Here is a 14774-nt window from a genome sequence, read left to right as displayed (position 1 = left end):
GCCAATTTATTTTTCTACCGTCGAGCATTTTCTTTTCGCAACATTATGAGTGAATGTATTCACGATGAACCGTGTAGCGACTACGCTATAAAACCCCGACATAAGTTTGACATTCCACACCAGAGCACCAGCATCAATAAGTGCTCATATTGAAGCTGTGCATGCTTGAGAGGCTGCTCATATACGCTTCATCGTGCAATATAAGCACGCCCTTTGAGGTCGCTGTATTGAAGTTAAAGTATAAAATTTGCATGCATGGGCCGAGAAACAGCCTTCGCATAAGAATGTGAACGTAGCTTATGTGGTCGTGCAGTGAACAGCGGGAAGATAGCTCCGCGAGGCGCTTGAACTGGAATCCTGGGCTTCTATCGCTCATATATAGGTATTTCGTTTGACGTACTTCAAAGGTCGAGGCACAATATCAGACGACAGCCGTCCGTGAAGAAATAGACGGCAATATCTGTGTGATGTATTAATAAAAACGGGGCAGCCATAGTGGAACCGAATTGCTCAGCGCCGAAGTCAGATGTTTAACCGGGCTCTTTTAGAACACACAACTTGAAAAATGACACGTATTGGAGCACTGGGGAATGTTCCCTTGCACTTAATTCTGGGCTTGCACTCGGTGCTTCACTAAGTGCTCCAGTCAATGCCAAGTGTCAAGATTTCGATTCCAAAATAGTGCGGTTAGCGCAGGCCACTGTTACTGGAACATCGAATCAGTGGTGAAGCCAGTACAAGTGAACATCTACGAAACAGCAAAACGATGTACCTGCTCGAATCAGTTGGACGTACAACCTTTCTAAAGACATTGTGTATATATATATATATATATATATATATATATATATATATATATATATATATATATATATATATATATATATATATATATATGTGTGTGCGTGTGCGTGTGCGTGTGTGTGTGTGTGTGTGTGTGTGTGTGTGTGTGTGTGCGTGTGTGTGTGTGTGTGTGTGTGTGTGTGTGCGTGTGTGTGTGTGTGTGTGTGTGTGTGTGTGTGTGTGTGTGTGTGTGTGTGTGTGTGTGTGCAGGCTACTCTGCTCGTACATAAGGGGTTACCTTACACAGCCTGCAATCAGCCTTGTTACCGAACGCACCATAACCTGTACACACTATATAGACATAGCGCAAATATGTACCTCAAAAATTTGCGGGAATTCATGCTACATCTCAGTGAGAATACCTCGCAGTATACTAACTTCTGTGCTGCTTTTATCATACAAACCGCAGCCACCGCCTAGAGGTAGAGTACCCACCTCGACTGCGTGAGATCGTGGGTTCGATGCCCACTGCCCCGGAGCTCCCACTTGTTCAAATGGGTACAAGCGTAGCCTGGCGCTCGGCTTTCTTCGTGGCTGATGCGCTTGGGAAAAGAGCCTGCGCCCTCAGAGGTGGTGAAAATGGTAGAGCGTACGCCTCGTACGCGGGAGACACTCAATTCGAATAACTGTGCCACTGGACACACACCGGTTTTTATTGCGTTAGCATTATTAGAGTACTTCATGCACTTTCCTATTTGTACACGTTATCTATCTCTACACGTATGCTTCTATATATCCCTTTTTCCGCCCACCTCGGTCACTGAGTAGTCCGTGGTTGAATACGCGCGCAGTCAGAATTCACGCCCATATGTTTCACAATGTGCTTAAATATAAGAAACCGAAGTATATTGTGAAATTCCTTCACTCCAACATAGTCTTTGATTTCTTCATATACCTATTAAATTAAATAAAATTCACGTTTCACGTTTTCGACATTCAAGGCAGCTGATTTCTCTGGCGAGTAAGTCGAGACAACAAGGCTTTGCATTTTTTTTAATTTTTTTAATGGCTGTGGCCTGTTCGTGACAAAGAATACGCTTCATAGGACTAACGCAAGAAAGCTTAGCGCTGCAATGCTTCACATACGCGCAGAAATTTACTATTTAGCACGTGAAGCCGACAGGATCAAGTTACTCATACAGGTTTTCTACGACCAGAACGACAACGCTACGACTCCCTCGACAGCAAAGCTATATGCGTTCTTCATCTCCAGATTTCATAAACCCTGTTTACATTTTTTTGCCATCTCGTGGGAAGTAAGGAGGCAAGTATAATGTTTGTGTTGTGTGGAAGTAGTTGGTTTTGCTAGTGGTTAACACAAGAGAACAGCGCAAGAAAAAAAGCAGTCACCAACAGAAGTTTTCTTTTTGCTTTTTTTTTTATGGGTAATTTGCAAAACAAGGACTTGTCTACAAACTTGCACACGTTTTCCTTTTGCCTGACACATCCTCTTACTCGTTAACTGAGCAATATTACAGCTTCGCAACAGCACTTCTTACCGGAATGTCAACCTGTTGCATTGTTCACCACCCCGGCAAAGTTATTTCCATATCCACTGTTGTTCCTTCTGCCTCCAGTTCAAACAGCTGCAGTCCAACGAAAAGTCAGGTTGACATACTTTTTTTTTCACAGCGATGCAGTATGACCCTAGAAACTCACAGTGCATTTCGCGTGTTATGAGGCCAGCAGGACACACTGTCGTATCTTATGTCGTTGTGTTTTTCCGTTCCAAAATCTTCTTTTCGCCATCTCTTTCTGTTACACGTCACGATGCCAGAATCCAACGCTGCAGGCGTGCACGCATTCATGCACCAACGTTCCTGCGTGATCTAACAGACACACATACACACACACACGCACACCCGCACGTACGCACGCACACACATACAAACAGTCACACACACAATAACACACACAAACACACACGTACATAAAGAGAGAATCTATTTAGTCTTCCAACTCTTGCCCAGCATGGCCAAAGCTTGGCGGTTTCTCCTGGTGGTCCTTGCGCGTGCCTGGATGGAAGACTTTTTCTTGCTTGACTGAGGTGTCAGTGTGTAGGCACATTTACCTCGGAGGCACTAGGAAGAGGAAATGACATGGTTGGCGCTCGTACACAAACGCGAAGAAAAACGCGGCAAACAATGGCTTACGTTCTGCTGGTAGGCGTACATGCGTCAGAAAAAAAAAATGGCACGTGGTTGGCCCCAGGAGCGAAATTCGCAGCGCTTTGTTCTCACCAATTACCGAGTTGTTACCAAACATTACTTTTCATGCGTGTTAGCGCCAAAGGAGAGGCAACAAAGCCCGAACATTCCTGCCCTGTTAGGACGGAGTTAGGACGGAGTTAGGACGGCCCAGAATGCGCTTATTACTAGCGCCATCAATAAGCGAACGCTAACACGCATTTTCTCTTTCAATGCCATGTTTTAGATATTTTCAGCCCCTGGACTGAAGCGCGGCAGTTATATATCGGCGATCACCTGAGACTTGTTTTCCATGCATTTGCGTGGCTAGCGTGAACTTTTCAGGTTTGTTTGATTGCATGAAAATTCCTAATTGTGCTTTTTCAACGAATATTCCCGCCCTGGACTGTATCATCCTCTGGCGGAAGGGAATAATGCTGGGGTATCAAGATGGGTTACCAAGATAGTAAAAGAAGGACCTAAGAGTAAAACTTATCTGTTACCTAAAATACATGATAGTGCGAAAGAGACCTTTAAAAGCACTTCAGCCTGCAATAAACTTCGATATTCAGACGCGAAACTCAGTAATCCGATTTTTTTTGTTACGTGGTATTTAGGAAATCCTTTTCACTTAAGAATTTAAAGTAAAGAATGAATCATAATAAGGATATTGAAATCATAACACAAATTCCAGTCACATAGGTGCACTAAAACCACATTATTCCTGTTATTGTAACTGAAAGTCAACTCCAAATCACAAGAACACAAAGTCCAGTCACGTAACTACACTAATACCACACTCAAACTGAAAGTGAACTCAGAAACACAGCAACACAATGTCCAGTCAAATATGGACACTAAATTCAACACACAATTTGGTCCCATAATTATACTAAAATCAGGGCACATAAGAAAGCAAGGATTACATTCATATGAAAGTACATAAAACCAGGCATTATTGTCGCCGAAGTCGGTTCAAAAGAAAAATCATAGAACGCACTTATCACATTTAAATACTATACTAAATAATTTCCGAGTATGTTGCTGGCTTCTAGAAATCTTTGAAGAGACAGTAACGCTCGCCTTTGCAATGAGTATGTTCGCCAAGGACCAAAGATGACATAAGCAGTATTTTCGCACTTAATTAGCTGAACTTTGTAACTGGCATTTCTATGGTTTCAGGTATTCGTGAAGTTACCTCCCCTATAGTCTAGTATTAAAGAGGCGGTCTGCTACTGCACACAATAAAAGTTCTTTTTTTTAAATTCTGCTGAAGAACTTTAACATAGAGGCACTACTTCAACTCCAGGGGTGCTATAACGCAAATTTATTCCTAACGTTTCTATCGGATATCTGCAATCTGGCCTCAACGACTGGTCAAAACATGTCTCGGGCCACTCCCACTTGCATGTCTGTCACACGTCACCAAAACTGCAAGAGCTCTCCATCTGATATGACGTTTACACACTGATTATGTATGATTAGACTAAGCCAAACAAAAAATTTATTTTTTATTCTATACCTTTTTGTCATTATCCCTCCACTATTGCTCAAAAACTTTCGTGCTTCACCCACTTCGACTGTCTGTCACGCGACGCCACAGAACTGCTAAAACACACCGCGTGAAAGTGACGTGTACGCATTAAAGATGCCATCAATATGTCGAATGAACCTGAACTCTTTTCGGAACAGACAGATACAGCCCCTTCCGAGAAAAAAATAGAAGATGTCTGCCCACTCGGAGCTGCCGGGAAGCATGAATTTATTTGCTTATAATAAACATCTTTGTTCGCGTTGCAGTATAAGGTTTTCGAGCCCTTACGGCACCTTTACGCTACTGCTCTGCTAACTCTTAGCCGAGGATCAGTTTTAGCGGAATTTTTACCCTTCTGTTGAACGCCGTCGCGATTCTCCACCAGCCACCGCAAACTAAGTTAGAGGAAGTGGACCAACCTCAGACGCCGGCATCTCCCCCCCCCCCCTCCCTTTCGGCAGGTTATCCACTTCCACCGCGATTGCCATGGCCGTGCATGCGGAAGCGAATACCGTCATCAGCGACAGGAAGCAGGTCATCGGCAATTCCGTCCATGGTATAATTTCCAAACAGGCGTACCATGTCCTCACACGGCGCCCCCTAAGCGGCTTGAAAACCCTCGTGTGGACCCCCGCGCACGCGGCTGTGCCCGGCAACGCGTCGGCTCACAGTTTGGCTCGCGATATCGCGCGCCGAGTCTCGTCCGCGGATGCGGACGGCGTGAATGAGGAGACACACGAGGAACCCTGCGAGACTAATTATGAAATAGCCCATCGGTATCGCTTGAGACGTCGCGCGCTCCCACCACCGACCAAGCAACTCGACAAAACGCAAGCGGTCGCGTTTCGGCGACTTCAGACAAATACATACCCACACCCAAAATACATTAACAAAATCACAGGGGGCAGGGAAAGCGACAAATGTAGGCTCTGTTCAGAAAAAGGAACACTCACACATATAATGTGGGAATGCACCTCGCTCCCATTCTCTCATCCCCCCGTCAGCAGCGAGACTGACTGGACAGCCTGGCTCAGTTCCGGGGACGTCGACCGACAACTTGAACTGGTGGACTGGGCGGAAAAGGCCAAGCAGGCCCAGGGCCTTACTTGAGCCCTAACCCTCAGCCACGTCCCTCTTTACCCTTCCCCCTTTCAATAAAGTTTATCACCACCAGCCAGTTACATAAGAAAAACTTGTCAAGACAGGCAACGCAATTCGTTTTGAAAATAAACAAAATTTACCCCCTATAAACGAGGATAGCGTTTAGTTTGTCTGTTCAAACGACGGTGCTTGTCACCACCCGATGATTGCGTAGGTGGTTAAGTAAATCCGACGTCAGGAGATTACAATAAAAACAGGCTGGAATAGCTTTACGTCATGGGGCCTCAGGACCAGAATATTATAAAGATTCCATTCAAATTCTATTCCTTTTCGTGCTTCGGTTTGTGTCGAGTGCTGTCCCGCCTGCGTTTTAACTAGAATCGGTCAAGGCGCAAAATAAGCAGTATGCAATAAATAAAGCAGAAAAGAATCACTACGTTACACCAACCCGACATCAAGGCTCATGAAAGGAACCGGGGTACTTTTTTAGGAACCAGCATGTTCTTCCGTCGATTTATGAAACGATCACGCGGATGCCAACTTTCTCCTTCAAAACTAAAGCAATGAAAGAAAAATAACGGCAGGTGGTGGTTATACTAGGTGACATATCAAACTGAGAGGACGCTTTTTAGAAAATGGGTTCTTGTTGTTGGTCTCGGATTTTTCCCCTAACCTCTCACGATAGACTATTGCCTGCAAAAGACGTTGTGAAAACCAAAGAATAGTGGGAAGAACAGATTTGCAGTGAGCACAGGACGCTGTAGAGCTTTACATTACGCCTGCACATTGCTTTGTCAAGACGCTTTCCTTAATGACGAAGTCGTGATTATTGTGCATGAAGTTTTAGGCATCCGCTTCGTTATCCCGTTGGTTGCTTTCCTATAGTTTCCTAGCCTCGTTAAGCCTATGGCGTATGGGGGCGCAAATGGTCGCTTTTTCTCCGTTAGAAGCCCTCATCCGGGTACTGCTTGAACGCCTTTGTTTTGCTTTACATTTCTCTCACTACTTCTCCCTAGATAGTGACAAATAGGGACGCCGTGCTACTACGACCACAAGTAGCACAAAAAAATAGAAAAAATTACCGCTGGAGTACGATCACAAAAGCTAGGCGCCTCTTTTGCTTCTGGTTTCTTTGCAACCTCAAGGAGTCCCATAACGACGTCCGCGCAAAGGGCTCTGCTCTAGCGTTATATTATATATATACGCCGTTATCTTTTTCCCCTCTTGGCTAGCAATGGCAATAAACAAGACTAATAACAACAATGCTGGTGGGAGCAAGTGTGTGCGCTGGAGTCTAGGAACAGGCTTTATTTTTCCCCTCCATCGCCAGTGCTTTTCTCATTTGTGGTTTCTTGTAAGAGTGAAGCATTGCCCTTAGGAGGAAGCTTTAACTTGGGTGCTCCTATCTAAATACATGTACAAGGAAAATTCGTTTTTTCTCAGCAACCACTGCACAAAATTTCACGAGCTTTGTTGCATTTAAAAGGTAGACTTAAAATCTAGTTACCCCTGGCTTCAAAGTTTTCATTCAGGTTGTCAATTTTTACTAAACATTGGCAAAAATTGAAAATTTTTAGAAAAGAAAACTAACATCTTTACAATTCTAACTCAGGAATGAAAAATGATATCACAATTCTGTGAATTCCATCTAATAGTGCATATAATATATGCAAATACAGCTTTAGCAGAACTCTTCTACACAACGTAACAAATGACATACTGAAAAATGTCATACTGAATTCGTCCGCTTTGAATGATCTAATGGGTGCCGTTTATAGAACCGGGATATATGTTCTTGATGCAGAGTTATTATTTGTAAACTTCCTGCTTCTATTTATTTCAAACTTTCGAATTTTCGAAAATATTTGCAACAATATTCAAGCCCTAAATCGAAATTCCGCTTCCAACAGTCACTAGAATTTAACATCCTCTCTCAAATGCGACGACTTTCATTAAAATCGGTCCAAAGGTTATCTCAAAGAAACGTTTTTACGTTTTACATGTATGTGAATAGGCCGCGTCGGAGTTGGGCCCGAGCTAAAGCCATTTTACTGAGTTTTGTGAAGTGTGAGGGCGTGCAACGAAAACACTAGGGCGTCGTTTTATTTCTTTTTTTTTAAGTGAAGCAATTACGGGTGCGTCAAATGCTGACTACGTGACATCCGCAAATCTACGAGCAGATGCGAGGAAACAAGGCGTGGCGCGCCGCGCCTCCGTGAGCTCTCCGTGGAACAATGAAACAGCCCAGAAAGCGTGAGTGTGCGGGGAACTAACTTGTCGCGGCTCAATCTTAGGAACTTCTATAGCATATCATTCTTGTGCGTTGCTTTGAGTTGCCTTTGTTCTTCTGTTACTCCAGGTTAAGGTGCGCGAGCAAGTTTCTGAATGATTATCGGTAATATGCTTTCTCGTGCGGTTGCAGCTACAAGTGAAATAGAGCTCCGCTATCAGGTTGCTTTGCTAAGGGGGAGAACGAGTATCGCTTGCTGCAGGCAGACCTAGCCTTGAAAAAGGTGCCGGCAGTTGATCCGCCCGATGCTCCATGCTCATCCCTTACTCATTCCATCAGCATCCGACCTCAAAGAAACCTACGTAGTCCCAGCTTCTAGTTCCGAGCGGAAGCGACGTGACTGCCATCTGCTACTGCTCCGTGGTGTTAGGGTGGCTAGAATCAACGTTTAAAGATACTTTTTTTAAGTATCTATAAACGCCGGCTAGAACTAGAGAAGTGAGCGTGCTACAAGCGAAAATTCAGGAACCGGAAGTTCTGGAAGTAGAACTGTGGGAAACGGAAACCCCAGCAGCGGTAATTGCGGAACCAGAGTTGGTGTGAGTGAAGAATTCGGGAGCAGCGGCTCACATCAAAGGTGGGCCCTACTTAGCAAAAGCGGCAGCGGCACATGGGTTGAGAGGCTTTATGTCAGCCAAGCGGCTGAAACTAGCTAGCAGTCTAGCTAACTTGCATCATTGAGCCTCGAAAGATGGGCAGTGGTATGGAAGGTGCTCTATTGTCTCATCACGCTCGCAAAAATGCACGCCGCACTGTCGGCCATTCCTATGAAGAATGAACAGGCATCAGTAAATGTGACGCCCAACTACATGAGACGCAGCAAAGTTGTTTCGTGATGGGAGAGTCCAACTGGAAGGCGAAGTCTCAAGTTAGGGTCGAGAGAGTACAAGTGGGAGTTGGTCAAACCCGGTGAATTCTATCGTAGAAGTGTGATGTCGTGAACATGCGACTGAAGTTGCCGTGCAGCATCCGTTCTCGGTAATGGTACAGGCAGCCACTGATGTTGATGAACCTAGCGTGCTGCTTCACCGGCACTGTCGTTGCCGACAATTCCACCGTCGCTTGGCGATAAGAGAAATAAAATGTGTCCTTTCTGGGGCGCTTGGTGATGAGCGTGCGTTATTTTCTACAATAGCTGCTCGTGTAAGCCATGACCCAGTGCAAACTGCAAAGTTTGCAAGAGTGTTTTCGAATCGCAGAAAATGGCCGAACGATTGCCCGAGCACGTATTTGATTGCACCTTTAAGAGCCGCAAGTTCTGCTGCTCTCGACGTCATATTGTGAGAAAACTGAAACTGCAAAGAGACGGCGTACAGCTGCAGCATAGCAGTCACAATAAGTGGAGCCGTCCGCTTAAATGTGTGTGAGGCCAAAATAGGACTCGTCTGGTAGAAGCAGAGAGAATTGATGCAGTGCTAGCGGTGACAGTGTATACTTTTCTGTAGATATCGTCAAACTTTGTTGGTGAAGGTATGCAGATGTCTGGATTGCCAGCTTCCGTATTCTTACGCGCACTGGTGGCCGTGCCACGCCTAACGCCCAGATGTGGTAGCATCTTGGCGAGTGCCACTGCAACGAGATCGAATAGAGTCGGGCTTAAAACTCCTCCTTGCGCGACACTGCGTCTAGAGCAACGCCTACTTGCTGGACTATATTCCGTAAAAACGAACACATATATTCTTGAGGGGTAGCTCCTAACCCATCAAAAGAAGGAGCTTCCAATTTCTGCAGCCTCAACAGCTTCGAGAATGGCCTCATAAGGTTACGGTGTCGTAGGCACGTTTTGCGTCTAAAAAAATGCCATAGAGAAATGCTTCAAAGACTTTTGCTGATGTACGGAGGCCACAAGATCAGTGACGCTACTGTCAAGTGCAAGGCAGTTCAGATGTGAGGTCCATCAGACACTTCCAAAATTTTAATAAAAGCACCAGGTGGCTACACGTCCAATCGTCGAGAACTATACTGTCACGTGTCTTCAAAGAATACTGGTGACGTTTAATAAGGACAGCTGGCTCTTGAAAAGTAACGGCGGTCGGAAGGGGATATCGAGCGGGCGAAGGTAGCAGGCGCATTTCTTCCTTCTTGTCCTTACTGCCTCTTCTCTTCTTTTGAATTGCCCCCACTACTGGAAGTGTCATTTCCCCCCTTCCTCGAAAAGAGAATCGGCTCGTTGGTTAAGAAGCGGCGTAAGTGAAAAAGAAAAGGGAAACAAAAGCGTGGTCAAGGCAGATGCTCGCGCAAAAAACACAGTGACCGCTACAGGAAAGACAAGTACATGAAACGTAAAGCGTGACGTGCAAAGTCTTAAAGAAACCGAGAGGTAACCACATTAGCAGCACATATGAGTGCAAATTTTTAAAAAATTAATAAATGAAGAAAAAATAATCACGAAGGTGCAACATATGGTTTCAAGCCTATGACGTGAACGAGGTCAGAGCTAGGTTGCTGTCTAAGCCATGTTTGAGCAGCACCCTCTGGCACGACTTCGTAGATCACGTCACTAATGCGGCGTAGCACTTTGTATGGGCCAAAATACCGGCTGAGCAACCTTGCACTAAGGCTACGGCGGCGAACAGTAGCCCACCACTTTACTTGGTCGCCGGAGTTGTAGCATACTTGTCGGTGGTAGATGTTATAATGCCCTGCATCTACATGCTGCTGCTGGCCGATGTGCAGCCGCGCAAGCTGGCGGGCTTCCTCAGCGCGCTGAGCAAATTCTTCGGCATCAGTAGTCAAACGCTCGTCGTCGTCACACGGCAGCATAGCGTCCAGCATCGTCTGAACTTCGAGGCCGTAAAGTAGACGAAATGGTGTAAAGCGCGTCGGTTCTTGTACGTCGCTATTATACGCGAAGGTCACGTAAGGCAAGGTATGATCCCATGTTTTGTGCTGGACGTCAATGTACATGAAGATCATGTCCATGATGGTCTTGTTTAAGTGCTCCGTAAGACCAATGGACAGCGGATGGTAAGCACTCGCCTTTCAATGCCTAGCGTCGCTCAGTCGAAAATTTTCGTCTATGAGCTGGTCTGTGAACGCTGTCCCTCTGTCTGTGATTACACTGGATGGGGCAGCATGAGGCAATGCAATGTGACACGTGAATAACTGTAGTATCTCGAAGCGGTGGCTCTTGGGAGCGCCTCTGCCTCGGCATAGCAGGTTAAGTAGCCAGTCGCGAAACTCACCCACTTGTTGCTGTTGGTTGACAGCCGAAAAGGCCCAAGAATGTCCAAGCCGACTTGGTCGAATGGCTTATGAGGTGGTTCGATGGGTTGCAATAACGCGGCTGGCTTCCTGGGCGGTGACTTTCACCGCTCACATTCGCGGCAGCCTTTAACGTACTGTTTGACACTTGCCGAAAGCCCGCTCCAGTAATACATGTCGCGTACTCTGGCAAGCGTTTGTGAGGCGCCTAATTGGCCAGATGTGGGCTCGTCATGGCAAGCGATACGAATGTCGTCCCGCAAGTCGTTTGGAACCACCAGGAGGTAGGCTCGGCCATTTGAACTGGCGTTTTTCTTGTAAAGCGCATTGTCTCGTAAACAGAATGGCGCCAATGCGCGACATAAATGGCGCGGAACGGTTGTTGGCCGGCCTTCTAACGGGTCCATGATAGATCGAATTACAACGTCGTCACGATGCCATCTTATCAAGTCTGATGCAGTAATGGCACCCAGGAAGCCGTCATCGTCCTCCGACTCTCGATTAACAGATTTGGTGGGTGCGTGCGACAGTGTGTCAGCGTCTTCGTGCTTGCGGCCAGACATGTAAATGATAGTCACGTCAAATCCCTGGAGCCGTAAGCTTCACCTTGCCAGTCGTCCTGAATGATCGCGTATGTCTGCCAACCAACATAGGGCATGGTGGTCTCTCACTACTTTGAAATGACAGCCATAGAGATAAGGTCGAAACTTCGTTGTCACCCACAGAACCGCGAGACACTCTTTCTCTGGTAGAGTAGTTCACCTCGGCACGGGACAGTGAGCGGCTAGCATAGTCTTTCATTGCCGTCTTCACGTTGGACGAGTACTGCGGCAAGACCGATATTACTGGCACGTGTACGTATACTTAGGTGTCAGCGTCATCGTCAAAATGTGCCAGGATGGGTGCTCACTGCATGAGTTGTAGGTCAGCGAAGGCCGGCTATTGCTCATTCGTCGAGCCAAATGGTGTGTCATCCCTTGTAAGGCGAGTCATGGGTTCCTCTATCTGCGAGAAGTTTTCAATTAAACGGCGACAATACGCACACAAGCCTAGGAAACGCCGCACGGCCTTCTTGTCAGCCGGAGGAGGAAATGCTGCTATCGCGGCAAGCTTGTCCGGATCGAGTCCGACTCCTCTGGCGCTTACGACATGTCCGAGAAACTTCAGCTCTTATTAGCCAAAATAGCACTTTTCTTTTTTAAGCGTGAGATCAGCCGATTGGATCGCTTCTAGCACATTCCGCAGGCGATGAAGTTGTTGTTCAAATGTTTCAGAAAAGACTACTACGTCATCAAGATACACGAGACAAGTCTGCCACTTCAGTCCAGCCAGGACAATATCCATCATTAGCTGGAAGGTCGCTGTATCTGAACCCAAGCCGAAAGGGAGCACTCAAAATTCGTAGAGGCCATCGGGAGTCACAAAGCCAGTTTTCTCGCAGTCTCGTTTGTCTACTTCGATCTGCCAATACATGCTTCTCAAATCGAGCGACGAAAAATACTGGGCGCGCCCCAGCCTACATAATGAATCGTCGATACGTAGCAGTGGGCACACGTCCTTTTTAGTTACGATGTTGTGCTTCCGGTAGTCGACGCAAAAGCGTAGCGTGCCGTCTTTCTTTTTGACAAGAATGACGGGAGACGACCATGAGCTGTTGGAAGGTTGGATAACTCCATCGTCAAGCATCTATTTTACTTGCTTATAAATCGCTTCGCGTTCTTTCACCGACACGCGGTAGGGCTGCTGGCGTACCGGGCGTGCGTCGTCGCATGTGATGATCCTGTGCCTTGCGACTGAAGTCTGGCGTACCTTAGACGAACTTGCGAAACGTGCCCTAAATTCGAGCAAGAGCTCGCGCAGTGCTGCCTGGTTCTCTTTCGATAGCTCTGAATTCAGGCCTAGATCCGTCAGGCCTAGAATATTTGAAGATATTCAGAAGACAGCACTGCGCTGTCGGACCTAGGCGCCCCAAAGCAGCATAAGCCACCCCGTCAGGACCTAATTATGACGACCGTCTGCATGCATCCAAAGCCGCTTGAAGTTCTTCGATGGTGAAAGGCGCTTCCACACTTTGATCTCGCGCGACAGGAACGTCATGTAGCGAGAGGTCGGCGAGTAGAAGAGCGCCGCCACTAACCCTTGAACATAGGTCACCAGAGACCTGAAGTTCTGGACGACTTCGATGTAGGGCTGACCCTACATCAAAGGGGCGACATTATTGTGGAAGTGAGCGAAGATTCTGAAGAGTTCTCTACACGGTATATAATGGCTTGCGAGGGTCCAACGATTCGCAGCAGAAGCTCTTCCATCGTTGGTCTTTGTTCATCTGTCACTAACTTTTGTATGCGTCTGGCTACCGTGAAGTCATAAATCGTATTTGTGTGCGTATACCGCCTTTCGGCCCACATGCTGATAGCCTGAAACCTCTACAATTCTTGGTAGAAAGGCGCGCGTTTTGTAGATGTTGTGAATGTCCGCGTAAAAGCTTGAAGCGCTTATTAGCTCATGCCTTCGAAGGAATCGGGCAGTTCATGTCTACACTTATCCTTGCAGCCTGGGGGAAGAAGCCATCTGCGGTAAAAAGCTTTAAAACAGCAACTTCTTCTCTGTCCTACAATTGTCCCCAGAACGCCATGTACGGCATGTTTAAGAAAGAAGACTATCTTCAACATGCCGGACAATCAGCCAGGCTAAGATCTCCAGTTTTTCGTTAACGACAGCATCTCTGTCTACCTAGGAAAATATCTGTGAAAGCAGGCATGACATCAACGCACTTTGAACCTAAATAGCACAACCCTCTATGCTACACAGAACGCTTTCACAACACTACGCGTATGAGAGGGCATTGTTCAGACAAGGCTAAACCTGTGTTCATTTATAGACACAAACGAGTCTTAAAGGACTAAGCAGCACAGAATCGACTCTGATATGTAGAGTAAGAACAGGCATGCACTCCTGTACTAAGGATTAAGATTGGCACTGCTGCATATGCACGTTGCAAATGAATGCGCCCATGTAGGAGATATAGATCTCTTTATCCAGACTTATAAGCGCTTCTGAACAGCAGTACAAGAGGATTTCCTCACGAGCGTTCAAAACTGTTTTTCCGGATGGATCGGGAATGGTGCAGGAGGCGTCACGCATGCTACTCGCATGTCGGTGATAGACTCAACTGATCTATTCGTGGTTAGACGGAAAGAAACACTCAGGCAAAGCAACAGAGAGCCAAATCTGTCAAGCCAAACCTGAATCTAGCAACCTCCCCATCACGGCCACCATTGCGCAAAGTTTCAGAGCACGAGATAAACAGAAAATGAGAGCGTAACCTGGAGAAAAGCAAGTGCCATCTACTCGCGGAGGCATGCATCGTCACTTCCCTGTACGCAAACGAAGGAGGCAAAACCCGTAATTAGGGCGAACCGCCAACGCGCTTTGTCGTCAACGCACTGTTCTCCCCAGTTCTCTGTCTGTGCTCATGCAAGCACAACCTCGCAGATGCTGGTCTCTTGAGCACGCGCTGCAAGACACCAGAAGATTGAAGTTGCCTAACCTTCCCTCAGGAATAGTTCGCGCTGAGTTGGCCCGGTAATTACCATTCGCGGAGCTGAGTCAACTC

Source organism: Dermacentor albipictus, chromosome 3 (genome assembly GCF_038994185.2).
Source record: "Dermacentor albipictus isolate Rhodes 1998 colony chromosome 3, USDA_Dalb.pri_finalv2, whole genome shotgun sequence".
NCBI lineage: Eukaryota > Metazoa > Arthropoda > Arachnida > Ixodida > Ixodidae > Dermacentor > Dermacentor albipictus.
The sequence above is the reverse complement of the archived record's forward strand: the minus strand, read 5'-3'. Positions refer to the sequence as shown.